At 44.1% G+C, this 20,262-nt stretch overlaps 1 pseudogene; it reads left to right on the top strand.

The window, feature by feature from the left end:
- The first annotated feature begins 9,725 nt into the window (after window positions 1-9,725).
- LOC126484681 (V-type proton ATPase subunit d-like) lies at window positions 9,726-10,503 on the top strand (annotated as a pseudogene).
- Window positions 10,504-20,262: the final 9,759 nt, after the last annotated feature.

Genomic DNA, 20,262 nt, shown 5'->3' with positions numbered 1-20,262 from the left:
ACTGTATTTGCCAATGACAGTCTGTCCCATGTAGCATAAAACGTGATTTTATCTGAAAAGGCCACTTCAGCCACTCAGTGCGTACTTCCGTGCAAATTACAGTCTTCGTGCCCGATGAACAGCAGTCAGCAATAAGCTTGAATGCTTGAACCAGGTACCTGCTGCAGAGACCCATATACAGCAACGTTCACTCTTTCCGCAGTTTCTCCAGTTTTAATTTGGAGTCGGTAGCCAATAAATTATATTCTGTATCTGACACCAGACAGTTTTACAGTTTAAAATTTGATTTTGAAATCTGTGTCTTACCTTTATATATTCTACCTGAAACTTTCTGCTGTCTTCAGACCTCTTCTATGCGTACAAGACTCTTTCAGGATATGTAATATCAGATGTTTGCAATGATTAATTTGTCATATATTCAAAATTTTATAAGGCAGCTTCCTCTTCCGTTGCTTTCCTGCAATTCATGAGGTTGTACTATTTTTTTCTTCACTTCCTTCTACTCTATCGATTCCAGACCCCTTTTACAATTAAATCTTCGCTCGCCCTTAATAAATTGAATAATTTCGTTTATATCATCTCACAGTCTTGTAATTTCTTTGTCATACGCGGAAAGAGTTGGCACATATATTTGTACTATTGTTGTTGGGTCCTGGTTTTGTCTCTGTCTTCATAGTACTTCACCTACAATCTTGTTTTATTATTCGTTATTACGTCTACTCCTATGATTTGAGCGAATGCTTTAAATCCTACAACGAGGAAAATTCTATAACATGGTTGCTGTTTGAGCTTCGAAAACTTGCATAGGAGAAAGATGGGGTCTTTGACACCATCATTCTTCTGTCCGTTCAGGAGGAAGATGAAACGCACTAGAAGTAATCTGTTATTCTTGTTTCAATTTCCATTGCAAAGACTGGTTTGGTGTAGCTCCCCAGTCTGTCCCGAACAAGTCTCTTCATCTGTTCATAGCGACCACAACCTGCTGATTAGTCTCTATTCGGATATCCTATTCCCGGAAAACGTTAGGCAAGTGGAGGACATCGTCATTAAACTATGCAGTAGAGCTGCGTGTGTTTCCCATTGGTTACAGTCGCGTCGCAGTCAACATAGTAACATCATATTGGCTAACGTTACAAGAGCTAATCAGCATGTGCTGCCCCCTTAACTGCTTATAAGGAACGATGTGGTGGTCTAACCTCTCCACAGATAACTTTCCTGTGTCTGCACGTAGTGCCTCGGCACCCTTGATAAAGTGAATAATCTCTACTGACAATCGTTGAGTCAAGTAATCCAAACTTTCGCGGCAAGATTAATGGTTTAATTTGTGGAAGAGAGAGGGGGGCAGGAGGGGGGGGGGAGGGAGGGAGAAGGAGGTGACAGCAGACTGTCATATAACGTATAACACAGTAACCTCCTCTGTCTGTAATGACCTTCACAAACTGCTGACTTGCCGCGTGCTTCCATCAATCTGCGAAAACTCATCAGATCTGCATTTCCTGGAAAATTACACGGCTTCGTATTTCTGGAGAACGGTGAGCAGTAGCTGAAAAACTTGTTACTCTGGATATTCTCTTAATGTTTTCTAAAAGTCTCTTACCTTAATGAAAGACAGATGAGATTTGAACTAGAACATTTTATCAACAGAATAAACTGATAATTACATCGTCATTTTCTCCGTTTTCCGTAGTTCCAAAGTTGCTTCTGAACTCATGCAGGTCTGTTCCGTGTTTTTCAACTGAATGAAAAGCGGTTTGCGCATCTCCAGTAGCCTGTAATGTATTTCTCTAGTTTTTCAGATTAGAAACAACTTTCGTGAGGTTATATTATTATTGGTGGTACGTCCGATATCCAATGTTGCTAGTCCATATTTGTGGTCCTGGAGATCTGTTATCCGAAGCTCAGACTCCATCTGGCCGATTTCAGGCATTTTTTCACCTACATTTATTACAACACATCACTTGCACGTTCCATTTATTGATCACCATGTGTATCTTTACAGTGTATAGTTTTAACAAATGGCACTGCTTGTTTATCTCCTGTCTTTTGTTTGCGCTGTGTCGATGGTTTAATAGTCTTCATTTATTTTCTGTGTTTGTGCGCGCTTGTGTGTCTGTGTGTGTATTTTGTTGCGTGTGAATATATGTCATGTGTGTGTGTTATTCTTAGCGAGTGTGTGCGTGTGTGTGTGTGTGTGTGTGTGTGTGTACCTTTGTTGTGGAGAGAGGGAGAGAGAGAGAGAGAGGGAGAGGGAGAGAGAGAGAGAGAGAGAGAGAGAGAGAGAGACAGGGAGGAAAAAGATTAATTCCTTATTCTTGCTCTGTTTCGCATTTCTGTTTGTTATTGTTTTAGTGGCTAGCATGATCACTGATAAAGGAAACTCCCCATCGCATCCCCCACAGACTTAGTGGTAAGAGAACCTAGTGGACAACCCGTCAAAAACTGAGCCAGAGAGCGAAAGAAATGGCATCGTGGTTAAGTCGCCGGCACGGTACTTCAGCGTGTTCGGTCAGTGGATTAGCTGTTCTCTGTAATAAAATAAATAAATAAAAATTAAAATAAAAACGATTGCGTTATGAATCAACAATGAACTACAATGGGTGTCATAGGCGTCCGCATCGCACAAATGCAACGAACAGTAACGAGCAAAATAAAATAAAATAGTGGTTATGGTGTTGGCTTGCAGAGCAGGCAAGACATGTACGAAACTTGCTTTTACCAACTTTTTTACCTTTTTGTCGCTGTTCGCTGTATTCAGATTTGTGACTTTGTCTTGGTGTTACTCCCGTTCGGCGTGCAACAAGGGGTGTAAGGAAAGGACCTATAATGGCAGTTGATTTCGCACAGCTAGTCTTCGAAAGTGAGTGGCTTTCGAACGGGAACCACAAAGGTTTGCTCACAAGGTGGTAAGTCAACCGAACACTCTCCTGGAAAACACGTCCGGTGTATCACATACGGGACCTCTTACTGAAGCACCTTATTTGCAGCCTGGTGAGTGAGTGAGTCACATATGCCTCCTTGTCGGATTTAGCTGTTCGTATGAATGTCAATATGACCAGTTCCAAGGAAATGACGGAAACATAATAGTTTGTCACATAAGCTGCAATGATGACACAACAGATTCACAATCTCACAGTTTCTGTGTGCTCTGTCAGAACATGTTTTTAACGATTTGAAATTGCGTTCCGTTTTGTAAGTTTTGACTCTTGAATTCCTTCGTTGTAATACAGTTCATAGCCGTTTATTTGTTGTCATTTCTGTGAGACGTTTCGCCGCCTCACACTATTCGTGAGTCTACTTGCAACGGTAACTCACTCTTACCACATGACTCATAATCTAAAACAGTGCATAGCATGACAACTTCGAAGACTACAGAAAGAGAACAAACATTTCACTGACCGAACGGAGATCTATACTGTTGGAGGAAACATATTAAGTATCATGAGGGAGTGTCAAATACTGCTCGTTCTTTATGCAGTCTATTACCGTGACCACTTAACCGCGACGGCGATTCTGGTCGTCTTCACTCAGTATTACACTCGTTAAGTTTCGAAAACCAATCCTAAGCAAAGAAGGGAAAGTAGAAAGATGGAAGGAGTATATACACAGTCACGTCAATTAAATATTTGGGCGTAACATTGCAGAGCGATATGAAGTGGGACAAGCATGTAATGGCAGTTGTGGGGAAGGCGGATAGTCGTCTTCGGTTCATTGGTAGAATTTTGGGAAGATGTGGTTCATCTGTAAAGGAGACCGCTTATACAACACTAATACGACCTATTCTTGAGTACTGCTCGAGCGTTTGGGATCCCTATCAGGTCGGATTGAGGGAGGACATAGAAGCAATTCAGAGGCGGGCTGCTATATTAGTTACTGGTAGGTTTGATCATCACACGAGTGTTACGGAAATGCTTCAGGAACTCGGGTGGGAGTCTCTAGAGGAAAGGAGGCGTTCTTTTCGTGAATCGCTACTGAGGAAATTTAGAGAACCAGCATTTGCGGCTGACTGCAGTACAATTTCGCGGAAAGACCACAAAGATAAGATAAGAGAGGAATATTGGCATATACAGAGGCATATAGGCAGTCATTTTTCCCTCGTTCTGTTTGGGAGTGGAACAGGGAGAGAAAATGCTAGTTGTGGTACGAGGTACCCTCCGCCACGCACCGTATGGTGGACTGCAGAGTATGTATGTAGATATAGATGTAGATGGGCGTTGTACTTCAGGGCAATATTATGGAAATGGAAAAGGACGTAGATAAAGATGAAATGGGAGATATGATACTGCGTGAAGAATTTCACAGAGCACTGAAAGATCTCAGTCGAAACAAGGCTCCAGGAGTTGACAACATTCCATTAGAACTACTGATAGCCTTGAGAGAGCCAGCCATGACAAAGCTCTTCCATCAGGTGATCAATATGTATCAGACAGGCGAAATACCTTCATACTTCAAAAAGAATGTAATAACTCAGATCCCAAACAAAGCAGCTGTTGACAGGTGTGAAAGTTACCGAACTATCAGTTTAATAAGTCATGGTTGCAAAGTACTAACACGAATTCTTTAGAAACGAATGGAAAAACTGGTAGAAGCCGACCGCGAGGAACATCAGTCTGGATTCCGTAGAAATGTAGGAATACTCGAGGGAATACTGACCCTCCGACTTATCTTAGATGATAGGTTAAGGGAAGCAGACCTACGTTTCTAGCGTTTGTGGACTTAGAAAAATATTTTGGCAATGTTGACCGGAATACTCTCTTTCAAATTCTGAAGGTGACAGATATAAAGTACAGGGAGCTAAAGGCTATTTGCAATTTGTGTAGAAAGCAGATGGCATTTATAAGAGTCGAGGGGCATGAAAGGGAAGCAGTGGTTGAGAAGTGAGTGAGACATGGTTCTAGCCTATCCCGATGTTGTTCAGTCTGTATTGTGGGGACTTGTCCACTCGTCTCTAATAGGGTGCCTGCGGGATGCAGCGTTCTCGGAATGCTATACAACAGTTTCAAACAAATAACATTAGTAGTTTTATTTATAGAAAGCAAATGACAATACTTAACTTTGGAGATACGTCAAATGTATCGAGAGGCGACATGAGAACAGTAAAGTTCTTGCTGTACACAAAGATCCTGGAAGTTGACACGTCACTGATAATTACCGTCCGCGATCCGGTGCCGATCTCCGTGGCCGAGGCTGGAAAGGACAGCCGCTTTTATTCGCGTCCTGTAGCCGGCGTGCGTGGTGCGGCGCGATCCAATTCCGTGTACCATTGGCCGCTGTTTCCTCACCCCCTTCTCTGGCATTCCGTTCCGGCGTTTGCGGTTACGCCAGAACATGCATACTGAGCAAGCAGTAAATGAAACAAAAGAAAAATTTGGAGTAGGAACTAAAATCCATGGAGAAGAAATTAAAACTTTGAGGTTTGCCGACGATATTGTTATTGTGTCAGAGACAGCAAAGGACCTGAAAGAGCAGCTGAAGAGAATGGACAGTGTCTTAAAAGGAAAGGAGGATATAAGATGGACATCAATGAAAACAAATGAAGATAATGGAATGTAGTCGAATTAAATCGGGTGATGCTGAGGGAATTAGATTAAGATATGAGAGACTCAAAGTTGTAAATGAGTTTTGCTATTTGGGGAGAAAAATAACTGACGATGGTCAAAGTAGAGAGGGTATAAAATATAGACAGGCTGTGTCAAGGAAAGCGTTTCTGAAGAAGAGAAATTTGTTAACATCAGGTATAGATTTAAGGGTTAGGAATTCTTTTATGGAAGTATTCGTATGGAGTGTAGCCTGCATGGAAGTGAAATATGGACAATAAACAGTGTAGACAAGAAGAGAATACAAGGCTTCGAAATGTGGTGCTACAGAAGAATCCTAAAGATTAGATACGTAGATCACGTAACTAATGAGGAGGTACTGAAAAAAATGGGGTGAAGAGCAATTTGGTTGGTAGGACATGTTCTGAGGCATTGAGGAGACACCATTTTAGTATTAGAGGGAAGCGTGGAGGGTAAAAGTAGTAGAGGGAGGCCGAGAAGTGAATACACTAAGCAGATTCAGAAGGATGTAGGGTGCAGTAGTTATTCGAAGATGAAGAGGCTTTTACAGGATAGAGTAGCATGGAGAGTTGCATCAAACCAGTCTCTGGACTGAAGACCACAACAAAAGACAACATGTTGGGACTGGTCACTGTTTCTGTTTTGCTTCTTTTTTCCACAGTTCAGTAAAGTTTGTTCCTGTTTTCATGCCTGATATGTGTTCAGTGTTTGATCGGCTATCCACTGGGCCATCTTATCACTAAATCTGAGAGGGGTTCGGTGGGGAGTTTCCCCTGTGAGCCGGACGCGGTGTCCGAGCAGTTCTAGGCGCTTCAGCCCGGAACCGCGTGACTGATACGGTCGCAGGTTCGAATCCTGCCTCGGGCATGGATGTGTGTGATGTCCTTAGGTTAGTTAGATTTAAGTAGTTCTAAGTTCTAGGTGACTGATGACCTCAGATGTTAAGTCGTGCTCAGAGCGATTTGAACCATTTTTTTCCCCTGTGAATTATTCCTGATATTGATTTGGTCATTAATTATTTTCTTTTTCATTGAGCGGGCACTTTGTATATGAAATTTTTATTGCAATGTCAGAAGCTTTTTCTTGTAATTGTTCGCATTAATAATTTATATCTCCCTCACACACATAAGCGCGCGCGCGCACACACACACACACACACACACACACACACACACACACACACGAGTGCGCGCGCGCAAAGAATAACACACCCACAACACTAAAAACAAAGCACCCTCACAATGAACTAGGTATTCAAACATACAAAATACATACAAACACACACACACACACACACACACACACACACACACACACATGCATATACTCACAAAACAAATGATAAATATCAAACCACAGAGACGACACAAACAAAAGAGAGGACGCAAACTCGCAGTGACATTTGGTTACACTATACACTGTTAAGATACATATGGTGACTACTCAGCGAAAAGTGCAGTGATGTGTTGTAATAAATGTAGGGGAAATAAACGCCTGAAATCGATCAGATGGACTATGAGTTGCGATGAAGATGTCTTCAGGAGCACAGACATGGGCTAGCAACATTGTAAATCGTAAGGCCAAATAATAATTTAATTTCACGAAACCTGTGTTGGAAAAGTTGTTTCTAATGTGAAAAACAAGAGAAAAACCAGAGAAAACGTAGCAAAGCAGCATATTTGTAGCTACTGCATAATGCACTTATATGTGTAGCAGATATATATATAGGCCACTGAGAATGCTTCCCAAGTGAAAGAGGCGAAACGTGTACGGCAGAAAACACTGCTTTTCACTGCCGTACACGTTTCGCCTCTTTCACTTGGGAAGCATTCTCAGTGGCCTATATATATATCTGCTACACATATAAGTGCATTATGCAGTAGCTACAAATATGCTGCTTTGCTACGTTTTCTCTGGTTTTTCTCTTGTTTTTCACATTAGAAACAACTCCTCCATGAATAATAATTATAGTTTGAACGCTGCGTCCGATACAGGAGTGAAGTGATTCAAAGAGAGACACTGCTAATTCTCTGCAATCAGAGAAATCCACCTCTTGTTCTGCCGGCTTATAAACGGTGTGCTGTTAATTCGCGGTCTAATAGCGGTAATTAATTTCCACTGCCCGCAGCCTACTGCCTCAAAGACAGATGGCTGCGCGGTGGCTCTCGTCGGTGGGCCAAGGTTCACTGCTGGGCTATCTCTCCACCATCTCTTCTCTCTTCGATATAAGTTCCGGAGGCACCGTCCATTATACTCGAGAACGGTTGGATAACATATAACAGCTAGGAAATACCTGCACAGCGGCGACGAAAATAATTTGACTCGTGACGAGAATAGCGGTCCAAAGGAAATAGAGAGGGGGGGGGGGGGGACTGTGTGTGTTCCTCTTGTTGGTCGCTTTTCTCTTCCCGGTCCTGCACTTGTCGCCGCTCGGCCTCGGGAACAGGTTTGCGGCCTGATTATGCGGAAAATGGCCGTTCCGGTCCGCCTGTCCGATGCAGGTGTGAGGCAGCGCGCACGCGAATCAGCGGTTTACCTCGTGTGTGTGTGTGTGTGTGTGTGTGTGTGTGTGTCTGTGTGTGTGCGTGTGTTGCAGGCAGGGATCGACATCGCGCCGAGTTTCGAAACTAGACGCAATAAGTCTTGGGCGGTGGCGGGGTCACGGTTTGTTACTTTCTATGCCTTCTCCTCCTCCCAAAATGACTCTCAGTCGCTTTCAACGTGCTACGGTTGTCATCAGTTTTCTCCTATTTCAAATGACCTCCAGAGATATCTAGGGCAAGCACAAAACCAATAAGCCTGAAGATAGCTGTCGATAATCTTAATACCAACATGTGTGCACTACAAAAGTGGACACGGAGTATGGGATGAAATCTCAACCCATCCATAAACCAAGCGTTGCTCGTTCGTATTTCTGGGCCCATTAGCCAGAAATATCTGGAATCCCCATCATCTTTCATCCTACATGCTACAAAAATCGACTTCTCTCTCTCAATAAAGAATCCAGGAGCAATGATATTTGAAAATCTAGGTTGGTCTGAGCACGTAACTGCAAAATGCAAGAATGCATCAACATCTGTCCACGCCCTACAAAAATGTAAAACGCTCTCCCCTTTGACCTGAAAAATAAACTTGTACATACACGTACACCTGCAGTTATTGATTACAGCGATTTCATCTTGCAAGGTCGATCTCAGGAGAACTCGCGGCGCCTGGAACTGGTTATGAATGCCTGTGTTAGTTATGTCTGTGGTGTTTGGCTCTTTGAACATATTTCGACATCATATGCACTGTTATCCCGCCTGCGTGCAGAGAAACGCAGGGATTTCCATATCCTCTGTCTTCTCTATCATGGTTCCAATGTGCACTGTCCCTCATATCCCTCCGCGGCCTTGACGCCCGGTCTCAACAACATGACCTGACCCGTTACCATCAGAGTAAAATTCTTTCCGTCCCGCCCCATCATTTAGCTACTTTCTCGAAATCTACACTTATTCCATAAGACACGGTACGGGGCTTTGCGGAGAGTAACCCGTGCTACTGTAGCAATTCCCCTTCCTGTTCCACTCGCAAATAGAGCGAGAGAGATACTACTGTCTATATGCCTCCGTGTGAGCCCTAATTTCTCGTACCTTATCTTCGTGGTCCTTAAGCGCAACGTATGTTGGCGGCAGAAGAATCGTTCCGCAGTAAGCTTCAAATGCCTGTTCTCTAAATTTTCTCAATGTGTTCCTTGAAAATAACGTCACCTTCCCTCCAAGGATCCCCATCTGAGTTCGCGAAGCATCTCTGTAACAGTTGCGTATTGTTCGAACCTATCGGTAACAAATCTAGCAGCCTACCTCTGAATTGCCTCGATGCCACACTTTAGTGAGAACTGATGGGAATCCCAAACACTCGAGAAATTCTAGAGGAAAGTCGCACCAGCGTCCTCTATGCGGTCTCCTTTACAGATAAACCACACTTACCTAAAATTCTCCCAATAAACCGAAGTCGACCCTTCGTCTTCGCTACCAAATTCGCCAAATTCTCGTTCCATTTCAACCGGCCATTGTGGCCGAGCACATGACAGTTGATTGGAAGTGGAGCAAGTGGGAAGAGCCGAGTGTTATAGAAGTGCAGTGTAAATATATAAAAAAAATCAATTGTTATTTTCTTTACAAAATCTAAATGATTGGGTGTATGTTCAATATTGATGCTGGTTACTTGGAAGGCCTGTGTAGAGGGTTCAAATGTAGAATTTTGAAACGAGCTGATTACTTGAACTTAGTGCAATGTGAAACTCTTGAAGATCTGAAGTTACATCTTCAGGGCACAGTTTATGGAAGCTTCTTAGCAAATGAACCCACTCCAAGTGTCTGTCATCAATGATAAACTGAGGGAAAAATTGGTTATCGAATTTCAGCACATGAGACATCATGCAGTTGAACCATTGTCCATTTTTCTGGACTATATTACGTACAGCTACATGATAGATAACATCATTCTTCTTATCACTGGAACCTTACACCAGCGACCAATATCAGAATTGATCCCAAAGTATCACCCACTCGGGAGTTTCGAACAGATGGAGGCTATTCATGTTGCAGCAACACCTGCCGAACTGTACAGTGCAGTCTTGGTTGACACACCACTTGCTCCGTTCTTTATGGACTGCATCAGTGAACAAGACCTTGATGAAGTGAATATAGAAATAATACGAAACACCCTGTACAAGGCATACTTAGAAGCATTCTACTCTTTCTACAAAGAACTTGGTGGTACAACAGCTGACACTATGTGTGAAATTCTTGGTTCTGAAGTAGATAGACGAGCAATTATTATTACAATAAATTCATTTGGCACTGAATTAACAAAGGATGATCGTGCTAAACTGTATCCTCGTTGTGGGAAGCTACATCCGGACGGTCTAGCTGCTTTGGCACGTGCAGTAATAAAGCGTGCATAAAGTACACCATGAATTTGTGTAAATAGAATTGTCATATTGTTTCCCACATCCTTTCACAGTAAAGTATCATGGGCTGGGGTATATAAGGGCAATAGGTGTAACAATGGTTTGGTGGAAGTATAGTGTGTACTGGATAATGATTGCATAAAAGTATTAAAATTGAAAGAATATACATTCTTCAAATGTTGTATTGTTTGTATTTTTTTTTCTTTTTTTTTGCCTTCAGTAGTAATCGTACATTGTCATTTAGAGAAGCTATTTCAGTGTCTTAAATTAGAAGAACTTCCATGTACATATTTTGGCATGTTTTCAGTCAGAAACAGCTTTTACTTGTTCATAGCCATCTGCACGTGCCAAAGCAGCTAGACCGTCCGGATGTAGCTTCCCACAACGAGGATACAGTTTGGCACGATCATCCTTTGTTAATTCAGTGCCAAATGAATTTATTGTAATAATAATTGCTCGTCTATCTGCTTCAGAAGCAAGAATTTCACACATTATATAGTGATTTATACCAAGAAGACATGTTTTTAAGCACAGTATGTAAAACTGACATTGTTAAAAAATACTAATTATTGTATTAAATATTCATTGTGACCCCAAATTTTGTACATATGGGATAGTGGTTTACGTAGCAAAAATGTAACTGCAGAAAATTAAAAAAAAAAAAAAAGCTGTTCTAGGCGCTTCAGTCCGGAACCGCGCAGCTGCTACGGTCACAGGTTCGAATCCTGCCTCGGGCATGGATGTGTGTGATGTGTTTAGGTTAGTTAGGCCCATGTAGTTCTAAGTGTAGGTGACTGATGACCTCATATGTTTAGTGCTTAGACCCATTTGAACCATTTTCTCGTTCCATTTCATATCGCTTTGCAACATTACATCCAGATATTTAAGTGACTTGACTGTTTCAAGGAGGACACTACTAATGCTGTATCCGAACATTACGGGTTTGTTTCTCCTACCCATCCGCATTAACTTATATTTTCCAACATTTACCAAACGAACTAGAAATTTTGTCTAAGTCATCCCGTATCTTTCTACAGTCACTCAAATTTGACACCCTACCATACACCACTGCATCATCAGCAAACAATCTTAAATTGCTGCCCACCCTGTCCACCAAATCATTTATGTGTATAGAGCACAAGAGAAATCTCATCACATTTCCCACTGGCACTCCTGACGATACCCTTGTCTCTGCTGAATAGTCGCCATCGCAGACAAGACACTGGGTTCTATTACTCAACAAGTCTTCGAGCCACCTACATATCAGCGAATCTGTTCCGTATTCCCGTACTTTCGTTAACAGTCTGCAATGCGTCGCAGTGTTAAATGCTTAACGGAAGTCTCGAAATATGGATTCTGTTGCCCTTCGTCCATACCACGTGTTGTCTCATGTGAGAAAAGGTCAAGCTGATTGTCGCACGAACGATGCTGTCTAAAACCGAGCTACACGGTCTAAAGAAAACTTGTTGCGTTCGAACTGATAATACACTCCTGGAAATTGTAATAAGAACACCGTGAATTCATTGTCCCAGGAAGGGGAAACTTTATTGACACATTCCTGGGGTCAGATACATCACATGATCACACTGACAGAACCACAGGCACATAGACACAGGCAACAGAGCATGCACAATGTCGGCACTAGTACAGTGTATATCCACCTTTCGCAGCAATGCAGGCTGCTATTCTCCCATGGAGACGATCGTAGAGATGCTGGATGTAGTCCTGTGGAACGGCTTGCCATGCCATTTCCACCTGGCGCCTCAGTTGGACCAGCGTTCGTGCTGGACGTGCAGACCGCGTGAGACGATGCTTCATCCAGTCCCAAACACGCTCAATGGGGGACAGATCCGGAGATCTTGCTGGCCAGGGTAGTTGACTTACACCTTCTAGAGCACGTTGGGTGGCACGTGATACATGCGGACGTGCATTGTCCTGTTGGAACAGCAAGTTCCCTTGCCGGTCTAGGAATGGTAGAACGATGGGTTCGATGACGGTTTGGATGTACCGTGCACTATTCAGTGTCCCTTCGACGATCACCAGTGGTGTACGGCCAGTGTAGGAGATCGCTCCCCACACCATGATGCCGGGTGTTGGCCCTGTGTGCCTCGGTCGTATGCAGTCCTGATTGTGGCGCTCAAAAAAATGGTTCAAATGGCTCTGAGCACTGTGGGACTCAACTGCTGAGGTCATTAGTCCCCTAGAACTTAGAACTAGTTAAACCTAACTAACCTAAGGATATCACAAACATCCATGCCCGAGGCAGGATTCGAACCTGCGACCGTAGCGGTCTTGCGGTTCCAGACTGCAGCGCCTTTAACCGCACGGCCACTTCGGCCGGCAAGCCTACTGTGGCGCTCACCTGCACGGCGCCAAACACGCATACGACTATCATTGGCACCAAGGCAGAAGCGACTCTCATCGCTGAAGACGACACGTCTCCATTCGTCCCTCCATTCACGCCTGTCGCGACACCACTGGAGGCGGGCTGCACGATGTTGGGGCGTGAACGGAAGACGGCCTAACGGTGTGCGGGACCGTAGCCCAGCTTCATGGAGGCGGTTGCGAATGGTCCTCGCCGATACCCCAGGAGCAACAGTGTCCCTAATTTGCTGGGACGTGGCGGTGCGGTCCCCTACGGCACTGCGTAGGATCCTACGGTCTTGGCGTGCATCCGTGCGTCGCTGCGGTCCGGTCCCAGGTCGACGGGCACGTGCACCTTCCGCCGACCACTGGCGACAACATCGATGTACTGTGGAGACCTCACGCCCCACGTGTTGAGCAATTCGGCGGTACGTCCACCCGGCCTCCCGCATGCCCACTATACGCCCTCGCTCAAAGTCCGTCAACTGCACATACGGTTCACGTCCACGCTGTCGCGGCATGCTACCAGTGTTAAAGACTGCGATGGAGCTCCGTATGCCATGGCAAACTGGCTGACACTGACGGCGGCGGTGCACAAATGCTGCGCAGCTAGCGCCATTCGACGGCCAACACCGCGGTTCCTGGTGTGTCCGCTGTGCCGTGCGTGTGATCATTGCTGGTACAGCCCTCTCGCAGTGTTCGGATCAAGTATGGTGGGTCTGACACACCGGTGTCAATGTGTTCTTTTTTCCATTTCCAGGAGTGTATGTTCAAGCAGTCTGCAGTATACCGATGTTAGGGTATTGGTCTGCAGTTTTTCGTGACTGCTTTTTAGTTACTTGCACTTTTTTCAGTCGCTTGGGACTTTCCGCTAGGACGAAAGATTCGCGTTAATGCTAGATAGGTAAAACCGAATTGGGGTCCAACCTGGTGATTCATTTGCTTCCAGATCTTTCGGTTGTTTCTCTACACCACGGATGCTTATTACTATGTTGTCCACACGGGAATTTTGCTCGATAGTTGAACGACGGTACGTTTGTACGATTCTCCTGCGTGAACGATTTCTTGATCGCGAAATTTAAATAGTAGGAAGCCGACTCTGCATTACATATGAGAACTAAATAACATCTCCAGCTTTAAAAAAAATGGCTCTGAGCACTATAAGACTTAACATCTGAGGTCATCAGTCCCCTAGAAATTAGAACTACTTAAACCTAACTAACCTTAAGACATCACACACATCCATGCCCGAGGCAGGATTCGAACCTGCGACCGTAGCGATCGCGCGGTTCCAGACTGAAGCGCCTAGAACCGCTCGGCCACACCGGCCGGCTCACCAGCTTCAGAAAACAGTCAGTGACACATCTACTGAATCAACAATAATAATTAACATTGTCCCTGTTCTTTTCTACCATATCTTCCTCATTTCGCAGTATTCTTCTTCGATGATACAGTGTCCTATAATTTCCTTTCCCAGAACTCGTTTTATCAGAAAACATCTATTTTGTACACCTATAAATTCTTTTCATACACACATCAATAAAAGTTTTGCATCACTCCAGTTCCGAGAACTTCTGAATATAGACGTTAACTGTGAATATTGTATCATGACATAGTACCTTTGACTGTTCAGAGGTGTCACTAAACCCGCCCATAGATGTAAACAACAACGCATGAGCAGCGCCTACTACACGGAGGGAGCCCGACAGCCGATCAGTCCCAGTCACTCCACCAGGTACACAGCTCGAGTTGTCTGTAGTTCAACCATGCCTAGATGGTCAATACCGCGGTTCGATCGCGTCCGCATTGTTACTTTGTGCCAGGAAGGGCTCTCAACAAGGGAATTGTCCAGGTGTCTCGGAGTGAACCAAAGTGATGTTGTTCGGACATGGAAGAGATACAGAGAGACAGAAACTGTCGATGACATGCCTCGCTCAGGCCACCCAGGGCAGCTACTGCATTGGATGACCCCTACCTATGGATTATGGCTCGGAGGAAACCTGACAGCAACGCCATCATGTTAAATAATGCTTTCCGTGCAGCAACAGTACGTCGTGTAACGAGTCAAACTGTGCGCAGTAGGCTGCACATAGCGTAACTTCACTCCCGACGTCCATGGCTAGGTCCATCTTTGCAACAACGACACCACGCAGCACCCTACAGATGGGCCCAACAACATGCCGAATGTACCGCTCAGGATTGGCATCACGTTCTCTTCACCGATGAGTGTCTCATATGCCTTCAACCACACAATCGTCAGAGACGTGTTTGGAGGCAACCCGGCCAGGCTGAACGCCTTAGACACACTGTCCAGTGAGTGCAGCAAGGTGGAGGTTCCCTCCTGTTTTGCGGTGGCATTACGTGGGGCCGACGTACGCCGCTGGTGGTCATGGAAGGCGCCACAACGGTTGTACGATGCGTGAATCCCATCCTCCGACCGATAGCGCAACCATATCGGCAGCATATTCGCAAGGAATTCGTCTTCACGGATGACAATTCTCGCCCCCATTGTGCACATTTTGTGAATCACTTCCTTCAGGATAACGACATCGCTCGACTAGAATGGCCAGCATGTTCTCGAGTCATGAACCCTATCTAACACGTCTGGGATATATTGAAAAGGGCTGTTTATTGACGATGTGACCCACCAACCACTCTGAGGGATCTACGCCGAATTGCCGTTGAGGAGTGGGGCAATGTGGACAAACAGTGCCTTGATGAACTTGTGAATAGTATGGCACGACGAATACAGTCATACATCAATGCAAGAGGACGTACTACTGGGTATTAGTGGTACCGGTGTGTACAGCAATCTGGACCCCCACCTCTGAACGTCTTGCTGTATGGTGGTACAACATGCAATTTGTGGTTGTCATGAGCAATAAAAAGGGTGGAAATGATGCTTACGTTGATCTCAATTCCAATTTTCTGTACAGTTTCCGGATCTCTCGGAACCGAGGTTAGGGAAACCTTTACTGGCTCTGAGCACTATGCGACCTAACTTCTGAGGTCATCAGTCGCCCAGAACTTAGAGCTACTTAAACCTAACTAACCTAAGGACATCACACACATCCATGCCCGAGGCAGGATTCGAACCTGCGACCGTAGCGGTCGCTCGGTTCCAGACTGTAGCGCCTAGAACAGCACGGCCACTCCGGCCGGCGGAAACCTTTATTGATGTGTGGATTTTACACTACCATCATTGTTGTTATTGTAATTATTATTATTATTGGATTAGTGCATAACTTCTTAGCGTTTTCTCCGTAAGTTTAATAACCACAACAGATACACATAACAGTGACTTTAGTCACCAATAATATGGTCTCGTCTGCTATTTACGACAGCCTGCCAATGCTGGGGTAGCTTTTCGAATGCGCCACTGTAGAAATCACTTGGGTTTGATCATTTGGAAATTGGTGGTAAGATCCTATGGGACCAAAGGGCTGAGGTTATCGGTCCCTAAGCTTACGCGCTACTTAATCTAACTTAAACTAACTTACGCTAAGGACAACATACACACTCCCATGCCCGAGGGAGGACTCGAATCTCCGACGTGGGGAGCCACGCGAACCGTGGCAAGGAGCCGTAGACCGCGCAACTACCCCGCGTGGCACTCTGTATCGAGGCAGAGTATTTGTCAACCCATGTTCGGAGCGTTTTTCATCTAGAAACGAAATTCCTTGAAGGTTGTTAGATAGAAAAAGTTGAGAATCAGAGGGCAAAATATCAGCTGAATAAGGCGGATGCGGGGGTGACTTCCCAACCAAACTCCGGTATAGTTGTTTTCGTCAGTCTAGCAGATTAGGGGCGGGCTTATCGTGGAGTATCAACACTTCACGCAGCAGTCCTGGTCGTTGTTCGTGGATTGTGTATTCAAGACATGTCTTTTGTTGACAATAAATGTCAGCAGTGGTGGTTACATCTCGGGGAAACTATTCGTAGTACACCAGACCTTCGGTGTTTCACTTTCGTGGATGCGCGCGCGTCTGAGTACGGGGAGTTACTGCTTTGTTCGGGCTCAACCATTCCTTTCTTCCTTATGTTAGCATAAAGACACCATTTCTCATCACCAGTAACGAAACAGGACAGGAATGGTCGGTATTGTTCACGAGCCAGCTGATGACGAAGAAGCAGAGATGCACATACGACCGCCCGCTGATTTGCGTGATTTTAGCTCAGAGCATGCAGTACCCGTAAACCCGATTTTTGAACCTTCCCCATTCACAGTTCATCACATTTGCCAGTTCTCGAAAACAGTGACGTCGATCATTGTGGATTAATACATTTAAAGGATCTTCATCAAACAACGAAGGTCTTCCTGAACGTGGAGAGTCACTAATGTCAAAAAGATCCTCCTTATAATGAGAAAATCAGTTTCTTGCCGTACTCTGTCCAGTGGCATTATCCCCTTACACGGCGCAAACGTATCTTGCTGCCTCCGCTTCTGTCAACCCTCTATTGACTTCAAACAGAATAATATGTTCGACACGTTCCGATTTCTCCACTTGGAACTCCTTTTTGGAAGGCATATGCGACATTCATCGGTGAAGAGAACGTGGTGCCAATACTGAGCGGTCGATTCGGCATGTTGTTGGGCCCATCTGTACCACGCTGCATGGTGTTGCAAAGGTGGACCTCGCCATGAACGTTAGGAGTGAAGTTGCGCATCATGCAGCCTATTACGGACAGTTTGAGTCGTAACACGACGTTCTGTGGCTGCACGAAAAGCATTTTCAACATGGTGTCGTTGCTGTCAAGATTCCTGCGAGACATAATTCGTAGGTACTGATCATCTACTGCAGTAGTTGCCCTTGGGCAGCCTGAGCGAGCATGTCATCGACAGTTGCTGTCTCTCTGCATCTCTTCCATGTCCGAACATCATCGCTTTGGTTCATTCTGAGACGTCTGGACACTTCCCTTGTTTAGAGCCCTTTCTGGCACAGAATAACAATGCGGATTCATCGAACCGCGGTATTGACTGTCTAGGCATGGTTGAATTACAGACAACGCGTTCCTTGTACCTCCTTCGTGGTGGAATGACTGGTACTGGAACGGATCGTCTGTCAGACCCCATCCGTCTAATAGGCGCTGCTCATGCATGAGTTTTTAGATCTTTGGGCGGGTTTAGTGACATATCTGAACAGTCAAAGGGACTGTGTCTCTGATACAACCGGGGTGATGCAAACCTTTTTTTGATGTGTGTGCTATTTGCCATGTTAAAACTTCGTTTCTCAGTATCTTTGATATAAAAAGTGTACTGTATGTGTGAAACCCTGTTCGATTTAAGAGAGCGCCTGATGGACATAACCAGGAATATTAAACAAACAAATGCTTTAATTTAACATTAATAATAATTTGCTTACATCAGTTTTTATTTATTTATTCAACGCAACAAGTTAGTGGCTTCAGGCCCCCTCCTATAGCCGCTGATGGTCTTTCACACACGGTATTCTCTACATCGTAGTTACGTACACGATGAGAATAATTTCAACGTGGTAAGTAATACTGAATTGTAGTAACAGAGTAAAAATCGTTCTTCTGTTACATAATTTTTTTCTGAACGGAGCTGCTTTCTGTCTTGTCTCACTCCTGTGGTTACCTGGTTCTACCTGTCGACCACGCCACGCTTCTAACTTTTTTTAAATTAGTTTTGAAACGTCCCCTTAGAACAATTATACATGACTGTGCTTAAACTGACACACAATATTTTTAGCGCAACGCAATCTGACTTTCAAAAATCCCTACAAAAAAATGGCCCTGACTAACATTAACCTATGTGTTTCACAAATCGCGTACCTCACAAAAATCTTGGTTACTCGAACTACTGCAATACGGCGAGCGCCACTACTGCCAGCTAAATAAAAGATTCAAACTATGGAAGGCACTAACTACTGAAAGGCATAGTTAGCAAATGAAAGATTTTGATAGAGAACAAATGATGTATTTACCTTAATAGTCATAATATATATAGCAGTTCATGATATCCAGTCTTACAAATTTCAAAACTCGCCATCTTTCTCCCCACATCCACCACTGCTAGCGGCTCACCTCCAACTGCGCAACGCTATGCGCTGTTCACGTCCAGCTGCCCAACACTACAATGGCAGACAACAATGCATACTAGCCACAGACTGCACACAGCACAGCCAGTGATTTTCATACAGAGCTCTACGTAACGTTGCCAATAAGAAAACATAAACAGCCTACATACATAGCCCCCATGCTCCCCACAAAAAATTTTACAAATTGTTTTGGGCAGTGGTTATTAATGATTTGATAAAATTTTTCATAATTACAATAACAAAGATATCAAATGCACCCACTCATGGATACGATGTTGGTCAAAACCTAAAATTTTCTCACAGTCCATGAAGACAGTCCTGATCATTCATCACAGTAACATTGCAGTGTTTTTCTCAAAGTCTGAGCAGTAAAAGAAAATCAACATGGAAGTAGTGGATTTCCATGCAATCTTGAAGAAGTAGTGTTGTCCTTCCAACGGAAAGACAGTGCTGACTCTCGACATGCAGACAGGTAATGGGTCACAACAGAGCAAACCCACAGCAGAGTCAGTCGAAATTTTGAAGAATATTGGTAGGTAGGTCATCACAGAGCAGACCCACTGTAGTCCTGGTAGAGATTACGGTATTGGTCGGCCACCAGAGGTGCAGACCCACTGCAGTCCTGGTAGAAATAATGGTAATGGTGGGCCATCAAAGATGCAGACCCACCGTAGTCCTTGTAGAGACGGCCAGCAGCCATCTGTTGCATCTGTGCAGGCGTACAATCACCATCGAAGACTCTTGCGGACAATATAGCAAGTCCATAAACCACCATTTGTGCACTCACAAAGTTTTTCAAATTGTCCTTAGAACCAGCAATGCTGTTATCCAGTCCCTTGCTGAATTATTAACACACGTGCAAACACTAACAGTCCCTACTTCTCACATATTGTCCATATACTATGACCAACAGAAACGTGTGCAGTGAAATGTAACTTACAAGTTAATAATACGATGAACTGGTGTCAATTACAATTTTATAACATAAGAATACAATTACAAAGGTACAAAATACATCATTAAAGAACATAACAGTACAGATAACATTTGTAGTAACACAGACTTTACAAAAGAACAAAAATAAACATGCACATCAGTGTTACAAAAATTATGACATAAGTACATACATAAAGATCAGAATAGCTTTTGAAACATCAACTTCACATATGAGCAACAAAACAGAACAGATAAATAATGTCTAAACATCTTTACAAAGTAAATAACATAGTATTAGAAAAATTCTACAACATAACAACATCAGCTAAACACATAAAGACAGGAAAAACACAAATACACATGTGTACACAAACACATAGCAGTATAACAC

The sequence above is a fragment of the Schistocerca serialis genome, chromosome 6 (assembly GCF_023864345.2).
Source record: "Schistocerca serialis cubense isolate TAMUIC-IGC-003099 chromosome 6, iqSchSeri2.2, whole genome shotgun sequence".
Lineage (NCBI taxonomy): Eukaryota > Metazoa > Arthropoda > Insecta > Orthoptera > Acrididae > Schistocerca > Schistocerca serialis.
The sequence above is the reverse complement of the archived record's forward strand: the minus strand, read 5'-3'. Positions and strand labels throughout refer to the sequence as shown.